Source organism: Cryptomeria japonica, chromosome 7 (assembly GCF_030272615.1).
Source record: "Cryptomeria japonica chromosome 7, Sugi_1.0, whole genome shotgun sequence".
NCBI lineage: Eukaryota > Viridiplantae > Streptophyta > Pinopsida > Cupressales > Cupressaceae > Cryptomeria > Cryptomeria japonica.
The window spans coordinates 715,362,488-715,373,350 of record NC_081411.1 but is presented as its reverse complement, the minus strand read 5'-3'; positions in this window follow the sequence as shown (position 1 = coordinate 715,373,350).

Sequence of the window (10,863 nt, the reverse complement as noted above, 5' to 3'; positions counted from 1 at the left end):
GTCTTCTATGTTTGTTGACATAAAAACTCTCAAAACAAAATCATATCAAAAACAAAGTAACAAACAACAACTTGGTTAAAAATATTCAAACAAGGTCTTCAAAATCAAAACTTCTGTCAAACATCAAATCTATCATCGACAAAAAAAATTCGAAAAGGTTTTCAATAACATGGCTTATAAAAAATTTGTACTCCTTGATTTCAACATTCATGTCATTTTAGGTTAGGTCTTGCATTGTCCAACCTTAGGTCCTACAACTTGTTCATTTCCATTCTTAGTTGCATTGTCATTGTCCTTTTGCATCTAGGTCTCAAAATCATTTCCTAGGTCTTGGTCATTCATACCCTTGCATTGTCCTCATTATCCAAAAATTAGGTCTTGACTTGGATTGGATTTTCTATATCCTAAATCATTTTTCCTCATACATTTTCATTGCATTAGCCTTATCATTGCATGGTTCTAAAACTTTAGCCTTGTCTTAGGTTGATTTCTCATATCATATCCTTTCACTATACTTGATTCATATCACCAACTTGCATTTAGCCTTCAAAATTGGATTTGTCAAACTTAAAAAATCAAATCTTTAGATCATACCCTAAGTTATTATTAGGAAGTCTTGACCTTGTCCAAAAATTTGTCCTTTTATCAATAATATCATGTCAACCCTAGCTTAGTATCCAAGAAATAGGCGATACATTGTCCTTTTTGTTGGCAATTGACACTCATTGGAATCATATGTTGTCATTGATGGCAAAAAGATTCTATTCAAGACATATACCGACATTTGGAGGCATACACCGACGGATACCGACATTGAGTATTCAGGGTTATCACCGACACCGACACCGACATCCAGCTTTTCAGTGAAGCCGACGTCAGTCTGGATCCGCAATATTTTATTGTAAAATCATTTTTTAATTATTGTGTAAAGCCGAAATTGAATATATTTTGTATTGTAAGTCGACATAAGGTATATTGTTTGTAAGGGTATATAAGTCAATCTGTAAGGTCTTTTTGAAGAAGAGACAATAGGACACTGTATATGACATGGTAGCAGAACTGTGTGATGTGAAGGATGTGTATAAAGGTCATTTTGTATGCAAATGTAATATCATGCATGATCAATAGATAGTTTGTAAATAATTCTTGGAGGAAGAGGAGATACCGGTAGAAGGTTCAGGGTTTATGAACCAGTACAAAATAGAGCTTTAATCGGAACTCTTTTTGGCATTGCAGATGCATTTTGTGAGCTCACCAGTACTGTCTTATTTCAGCAGAAGCTTGTAGTCAGTGAGACTCTTTTGCGTTGAGCAGTGTTTTCTATTAACTAAATAAATTATTCAATTTATTTAAATTAATTCACTAAGCTGCACTTTAAATCAATTAAATGAATAAAACACATTTAGTTAATTTAACCCCCCTTTCCTCTTTTAAATAAATAATAAAACATTTATTTAAATCCCTAAACAACCCCCCCCCCCCTCCCCCACTTGCATTCCCCTACAAATGCAAGCTGCACCTATTTTGTTGAAATAATAAATTTTATTTTAATTAAAATTCTATTTTCCCTCACCCACCAAACTCATTTGCATCCTAAACCCATTCTAGATTCTTCTAAACCATTCCTAATTAGCCTGAACCCATCCCCTAATTATTGTCACATTCCTAAGCAACTTGAAGTCACTTCTCAAAGCCTCCAAAGTCTTTGAAAAGCATTAAATGCTTTGTGTCTCCAACAAGTTAACCTCTAAAGTTTTCCAAACCATTAATGGCTCTTACATAACCATTAATGGTTAACTCAACTCACCCACATGGTTAGAGACTTTCCCTCTAACTCAACCTCCATTTAACTCATGGGTCTCTTCAAGCATTCATTGCTTTGGCCATGGTTATTCCCACTAACTCTTGCACAAGAGTTTGTCCATTGGATAAAGGCATTATTCATTGGATAAAAGCTATATTCATTTAACTCAAGCTTAACCTTACCTCTTAAGGTAACCTTCATGTCATCTCAAGCATTTAATGCTTATTCCCTCTCCTCTCAAACCATCTCATGAGGACATTTGTCATCCTAGGATTGGGTTGAAAACCCTCACATGGATCATAAACCCATCAATCCTGACCCTTGTTGAGATTACTCAATCTCAACCCTCCAATTCTCTATTTTTCTTATAAATAGAGCCCATTTCCTTCATATCCAGATCCATAAATCTTGTATGCATCTAACCTATACTAAAATTGAGAGTGCATTTTAGGAGCAAATCATATCTAAATTGTTGTTTTGGCTAAAGTTAATATAGATTAATTAGGTATTTTCTCATATCTAGTTTGTGTGCATTTGCATAGTCTCTTACAATCATTTTCATAATCTTGAATCTCCATAAGACTTCCATAGTAGTGTAAAAAGTTGAGGGCTACACTCATGTGGAACTTGGAGAGGAATAAGGGAGGAGAAACTATGAGCATTTTTGAGAGCATTTGGGAGTGTTTTGTGTCTTTTCTTTGTTTTTGTATGCTTTCTTTAATATGTTTGATATTTCTCTTGGTATGCATGCTTCGGATTTTAGCTTCTTTTGTATTTCGTTTATGATTGATGTTACTAACACTAACGTTTGACTTGTCTTTCTTGTGTGTTCCTAACGATCCTTTTTATAGTGCATCATTTAGTGAACCCGATGTGAATCGAACACGCAACCTTCTAATCTAAAACTACTAACTTTTTTTTAAAATTGCTAAAATTGCCACACAGGTTGCGCTTTAGCGCTATTGAACATGTTGTAGTGCCTTCGACAATTGAGAATTTAGTGCCTTTGGCAACTAAGGATTTAGCGCCTTTGTTTGCCTTCTGGTGCTTTTGTCTTTAAATTAGCGCCTTTGTTCGAGTTATAGCGCTATTGTTCGTGAAATAGGGCTATTGTAACTCTTTTAGCATTTTTGCGCTCTTTGTTTGACAGTTTAATTTAGCACTTTTGTCCCTCTTATAGCGCTTTTGGCGTTCTTTTAGCAACTATGTTATTATTTCAACACTTTTGCATTAAAGTGGCGCTTCTGTGTTTACACAGAGTAGCGCTATTGTAACAGAGAGTTGAAAAAAAATATGTAACCGAAAAATCAAAATTTTAGGCTTGTAGAAGCCCACCAAAAACTTTCATTTCACTAACTCGTTCTCTTTTTGTGCAGGTATTTGCTAACTTCTTGTTTTGCAGGATTCAAGGAGTTAAAAATTAGGGATTTTTTTTCTTTTGCTTTCTAACTTTGTTTTAAAGTTGGATGAAAAAGAATTCACTTTCCCTTTTGAACTAAAAACAAAATTCACTTTTCATTTTGGGTTATAAAATCAACACAATTTTTCAGTTTGGGGCTTAAAAAGAACTTCATTTTGCAAAGATAAAAAGAACCACAAAATCAAACAAACAACTTTATTATATTGCAAGTTAGGAACAAATTTTCATTTTGGGCTTAAAACAAACAAACAAATTTCATTTCTTGCAAGTCTAAAAAATTACAATCAACATTTTATTTTGCAAGTTAAAAAGAACCAACAACTTGTCAATTTTTGTTTACAAAAAATGATTTTACTTCAAGCAAAAACGTGCTTCAATTTGGTTGACCAAGATTTTCACTTTCCTAGTTAGACAACATATTGCTTTGAGGGATTAAAAAGAATACCATGTTTTTTGGAGCAACATCTCCAAATAGCATCTAAATCACATTGCAATAAACTAGTTAAAAAGAACAAGTGTTTTCAGTGTTTGGCACACTTGTGCAAAAATCTGTAGAGTGGTCCCACTTCTAACACACACTATCATCTCCCTTGGTTCTCGTGGTCCTAGGTGCAAGAGAAAAGTGTTAGTAATGCTCAAATTTTTTATTTTTTAAGAGAGGCTTGCCAAGAGACACATCACTCTTGGGAACGACCTTGCGTGGTAAATCCTTCAAGCCGTTATAGAAATCAGGTGAGAGTGAAAGTTGTAGCCTTGGGTATAGTTGTTCCTACAGTGTAACTTGCCGAAAGGACAGATGGGCCCCACCACAAGTTACAAGGCTCTTAAGTGAGTCACTACATAATGAACTTATGTCCAAAAACATTGAACATTACTAGACACCTTATATTATAGAAGCCCACCTGTTCTATTGATTGAGGATATTTGTGAAAAGTTCAGTGCAAGAGCATAGATGGTTTTGCTCCCAAGATACTCACCATAAATATTTCCTTGAGTAGGAATAGGGATTTTTGAAAGGCTACTTGTAGCTTGATAAAAGTGGTGACTCCCCCATCATAGGGATCATTTATCTGTTATGCTTGCGTAAGACTTAGTATATCACATCCTTGCCTGCCATGACGGGATTCATAATGTATGTAGTACCAAAGTTGAAGAAATATCAAGATGTGGGCTGAAAATATCGCAATTGGCCATTGACCTTAGGGATAAAAAGTGTGTTTGAATTGTCTTCGTCTTATGTCAAACCAGTAACAATTTGAGCTGACTTCAGGCTTTTGGAAAAACATACAACATTTGAAAAGGGTCAAAAAAAGTATGATCGGGTTGATTTAGACCCACACCTATTGTGCTTTTTGAGGAAAGATTATTGTGCTTGTGTGCTTGCTCTGTTTTCTTGTTAAAGAAATTCAAAACAAATTTAAACCAAGTACTCCTCCAACACAATTTTACATCAACATTGACCAACAAAAACAAACATCAACAAAGTGAAACAAGATATCAATTTATATGACCATCACTCACATTTTGAAAAAAAGGAGTCTTCATCAAAAGACTACATTGAAAATGAGACAATTGAGTTCAAAAGCTCTTATCAAAAGAAGGAAGTTTTTCTATATCAATAGATAAATTTTTCTCTCACACAGAGCCTTCTTGCATCATATGCATTTGTATCTTCAAGGAAAATTCAATGAATTTGACAAAGAGCCTTTGAAAAATAGAGCGTTTACTTAGTATAGAGCGTTGAATTATCACAAAAACAAAGGGGGAAAGATCAACCCTGCTTTCTTTCCAAAAATCTGTATCATCTACAACGTAGCTCGAGGGGAACCACCAACTCCTGAGAGAGAGGAAGAAGTAGAAACCCCCTTTGTGACAGAAAGTTTTTATTGAGGTTCATATTATATCCACTTTCACCTTCACACATCACAAAACCATTCAACTCTCAAAACACAAAAAGGTCTTGTCCTAAGTTCTTTTTAAATATCCCTTAAATCAAACCAACAAATCACTTTTAGAGTGTCTCTACATCTAGGAACAGTCATCCTAAGAGACATTTCTACACAAGTTAAAACTAGTTTATGAGTGCATCATCTTATTTCTAGGTAGCTTGGTTTGTAACACATCTCAAACCTTGCTATACCTTATCACATCAAAATTGTTGAAAACACAAGGGTAATTCACAAAGAACCTTGGTAACATCCAACCTTCAGTGTTAGAGATCCATCTTCTAAACATTTCACACAACACTTATCTTCCAGCAAACATTTCATCACCAACTCATAATCACTTTCACCAACCTCAAAACTTTCAAACAACATGGCTCAAACAAGATCGAGGAGAAACTGACAATCAGAGATTGAAGATGAGGAGGAAGAAAACCTCAACGATTTCCAAGAAGCCATTGGGTGAGGCACAAATGATGAAGATCCTATGACTCCAACTCCCAAACATATCGAAAGAGCACAACACAATCTCAAGTTTAATAGCCTCTTTGACGAGATCCTTAGAAACAACACAGATGCTCATTTTCTAAGACTTGCTCATGAGGGTTCCAAACTACCCTTTGACTTTGATACCGCACAGATACGACAGACATCTGAACAACATAGGCGTAACAATAGTGGAAGAGGTAGGGATTACTTCCGATATGACCTTAATCATCAAGGGAATCCCCCACCTCCTCCTCCTACAGAAATAGACATGTTGAGACAACAAGTAGAAAATCTCGCTCAACAACTCAATAGTGGTGTGAAGACTACTCAGCTTTCACTTAACGATATTTGTCCCTATCCTTTTGATAGGAACATGCATATGCCACCTTTTTCACAAGGGTTTGAAACACCCATGTTTGAAAAGTATAGGGTAAAAGGAGACCCTAGAGATCATGTATGAGAATTTCACTCAGCTTGTTTAGAAGTGGCCTACGAGGACACCTATCTAATGCACCTCTTTCCTTAGAGTTTTGGAGGCACAACCATGCAATGGTTTTCCCGATTACCAGGTGGCATTAGAACATTTGAGGAACTAGTCCAAAGTTCATCGATCATTATTCACATAACATAGAACAAGATGTTACCATGGCAGATCTATGCAACACCAAATAAAAACCAGGGGAGTTGTTCTCAACTTTCCTACAACGGTGGAGGTAACTGTCTAGCAGACGTTCTCTTCATTTTCCTAAACAAGAACTAGTAGAAATATTGATTTCTAACTTGAATGATGAGATGGAATTCCATTTAGACATAAAGGGTATAGGCTCCTTTAAAGAGATGATCATTCAAGGACTAAAATGTGAAAGAGCCCTTATAAAAAAGGGACTTATCAAAATCTACAATGAACCCAAAGACGATCCTCGTCCATGTTATAATAGTGATAAACCCAATTTCTAGAACAAGAACAAGAACGTTGTCAATGATGAGATAGTAGATGCAAGGACCGTAAAAATTGCACAACCTGTGGTCAAATTCGCGGGAGAAAATCCTCCTCCTAAAAACAACACCATCACTCATCCACAAAATCAAGGTCGCAATGCGCCACAAGAAGAACCAAAACAACGACAACAAAACTACAAACCAAAATGTGCGTACACACCTTTAGGGGAACCCATCAAAACAATATTGTGTCAATTGGTCTCTTCCAATCTTGTGACCTTACCAGAAACATCTAACTATTAACCTCAGGTCAAACCTCCATGGTGGAGAGATAATGAACATTGTGAATTCCACCAGGGAAAAGGGGATAAGATGAGCAATTGCCATCGACTAAAAGATCTTGTTCAAGATCTTATTGATAGAGGAGAAATTGAAATCGAAGGGCATGACCCTAAAACATCCAATGACAATCATCTAATGCTCAAGAATCCACTTCCATCACATGATCAAAGGGGTCCTTCCACCTCAGGGAGAAACATGGATACTACAACTAATTATACACAAGCTTCCTATAATTATATTGTGAATCACCTCTATGATGCTAATGAACAAGTTGCAACTCTTACCATCAAAGATCCAAATCCTGCATGCAATGTTGCTACGCGTCGTAGAAAAATTCCCATTCGAGCATCACCACAAGGAACGACACCCCTGCCCAAGCAATATAATCTCGTGGAACAATTGGATAAAACACCCACACTCATATACATATTAGATCTTTTGCCGCTTATCCCCTTCACACAAAAAAATCTTGGATCAATCTCTCCAAGAAGCATCAGTCCCCGCCAACCTCAACACAAATCAATTTCAAGCCATGATTGGCAACCTCAGGTCATCACCATGCCTCTCTTTTTTTCAAAGTGATAACGCTTCATTGCAACAACCACATCATGCATCCCTTAACATTGAAGGATTTGTAAACCAACACAGAATCAAGCGAGTCTTGATTGACAATGAAGCTGGCTTGAATATATGCACCTTGTAGTTGGTCACATCATTGGGGTATGCGGCAGAATCAGTGGATGCCAATAAAAAGATAACCATTAAGGCCTATGATGATGCAGAGCATTCTTCCAAAGGAGCTATTGTATTACTTATCAAAGTGGGGCCAGTGGTGAAGCATATTATCTGCCAAGTTCTGGATCTTCCTTTGCTATATAAGCTTTTGTTAGGAAGACCTTGGATACATTCCATGCAAGCCATTCCATCTACCTATCATCAGTGTATCAAGTTTCCCCATAACGGTGTAGAAATCACAATCCTTGGCAATGCAAATCCATTTACATATTGTAACAATATTAACCATCAACCAGAGATTACCATACCTAACAACATAGAAGCTATCCCTTCCAGCTCATATGTTAATCCAACCTCTCTTTCCAGTTCGATCACCTCTATACCAAAGAAAGAGAAGTTGAAAATGAAAATGATTGAGGAAGGTTGCGGGGAATATAATCTTAGCCAACTCTTTTGTGTTAGGAAATTACCCACCTCCCCTGGAACTCATGGCAAACCTCAAAAGTTGCTTCAACCACCATTGGCCAAGCAAGCATGCACTTTGGCATAGTTCATCCCTGGTAAAAGTTAGGAAGAGGAAACCAAAGATGAGGACTTGGCAGAATGGATCTACAAAGACCCTATGAACATAAAAGCCCAAAGGCTAAGCTCCCCACTGATAAATATGGAAAAGGCCTCACTATCATGCAAAAAATGGGCTATGATGGCCAGACTAATTTGGGACATTGCAAACAAGGATGACACGAGCCCTTACAGCTTGAGTTGAAACCCAAAGATAAAACTGGAGTACGTTTTCAAAAGGAATCTCTTCCTAAGCTCAGTTTCAAAGGTAAATGCAACAAACCCATGTATCAACCAGTTACTCCAAGAAGCCCATCCTTGATTATATTTGCAACACCGATACTCCCAGCAGTTGTACCAACCGCACCTACCAAACTAAGAATAGAAACAGTAGCACCTACAACATCCACAACACCAATAATCCCAACAACACATCAACAACACTGATAATTCTATTAGTAACAATAGTAGTATGAACTGTACCAACAATACCGATATTCCCAATAGCAACATCCACAACACCGATAATCATATCAGCAACACCAGCAATCCTACCTATAAAAGTGCATAAACCCGTGACCAATACACTCTTGAATACAAAAGACATCCTATCATGGTATAGTAATCAGATGTTAGAGAGTGATTCAGAGACCGATTCGCATGAGTGGGAATTTGATTCAGTGAATCTAAATACTTTAGATGAGGAAGACACATCACCTCCACCACCTTGTAAAGATATCCCAATTTATGGAGAGGCATGGATCAAAACCTTTTGGGTTAGTGAGCAAGAAGTAACTACCACAGACCTTACGTCAAATCCGACATGAGAACCTAACAAGGAGAGTACTATCGATGAACTTCACTCATCTATATTAACCCTCACTGATGCCTCCTCTGAACTCAACCTGATCGATGAGGTCATGCCTATCATCCACCCTTAACTCATCAACTGGAACTAGCCAAATCCCCCATGTCTTGATCACTTCCAAAATGATGAGGCGCTCGTCGAATTTTTAGAAATATAGGATAACATACCAAGTGGGGATCATAAAGCTGGATTTGCCATCAAACTTAATAGCACAACGTACTTTGGGGCAGATGCCAAACCTTTCAGCTGCAAAAATATCACAATAAAACATGGATCTTCTAGTGAAAACCACACAGTAGAACTTGTTGATCCCAAAAAAGAAAATAAATAGCGTATCCAAAGGTAAAAACCTCTTTGAGGTGCCTGAGGATGAATGGTTTGACATCCTCCCCTCTAGTATAAATCACGAGAGATCGACGATCCTAACTAAAGAAACAAAAGAATTTAATGTGGGGACCCTTGAGACTCCTCACCAAATACATTTGGCATCTCTACTAACTCCCGAGGAATAACCAAAGTTTGTGAAATTCTTCCAAAAGTGTCAAATCAACTTCACATGGTGTTATGCAGACATGCCTGGTTTAGATCCTGATTTAGTCATGCATCACCTAACCATGGTAGAAGGAGCTAAACTTGAAAAACAAAAGCTCAGAAAGATGCACCCACAGATTGTTGTTCCTGTCAAGGAAGAACTCAAAAATCTCTTAGATGTTGGTTTCATCCGACCAATCGATTATGTAGATTGGATCTCCAACATTGTACCTATCGGCAAGCCTAATGGGGGCATCTGTATCTGTACAGACTTCAGAGATTTGAAAAAGGCATGCCCTAAAGATGACTTCCCCTTACCAAACATTGACATGACTTTTGATCTAACAATGGGTCATGCAATGCTTTCTCTTATGGATGACTTTTCAGGGTATAACCAGATTAAGATTGCTCCAGAGGATCAACATAAAACTGCTTTCACATGCCCATGGGGAACCTACTGTTGGAATGTGATGTGATTTGGTCTAAAGAATGCAGGGGCAACCTATAAAAGAGCTATGACTACCATCTTTCATGATATGATGCACACCATAATGGAATATTATGTCAATGATTTACTAGCTAAATCATTAACAAGAGAAGGTCATCTGGAAATACTGGGTAAAATATTTGACAGTTTAGAGCAATATCATGTTCGTCTTAACCCAAAGAAATGTGTCTTTGGAGTAACCTCCAGGAAGCTCCTAGGATACATTGCCTCAAGCAAGGGTATTGAAGTAGATCCGACAAAAGTCAAAGAAATCATGGACATGCCACCTCCAAACAACATCAGTCATTTAAGGACACTACAAGGGCAACTACAATCAATTCGGAGATTCATTGCACTATTGGTTGATAAGTGTCATCCCTTCATGCATCTGTTACACAAAATTATTCGCTTTCAATGGGATACAAAGTGCTAGCAAGCATTCCAAATGCTTAAAGACTACTTGATGAATACACCATTGTTGATCCCACCATATCCAAGTAGACCTCTATTGCTATATATCTCAGCTACAAATATGACATTAGGAGTATTGCTGGCACAACACATTGCAAAAGGAAAAGAATGTGTTGTATACTATATCTCTCAGCCATTAGTAGGATATTAACTCAATTACACACCTATTGAGCGAGCTTGCCTAGCAGTTATCTTAGCAGTCACCAAATTGAGGTACTACATGTTAACACACAAGGTACAACTCATCACCAAAATTGATCCACTCAAATACCT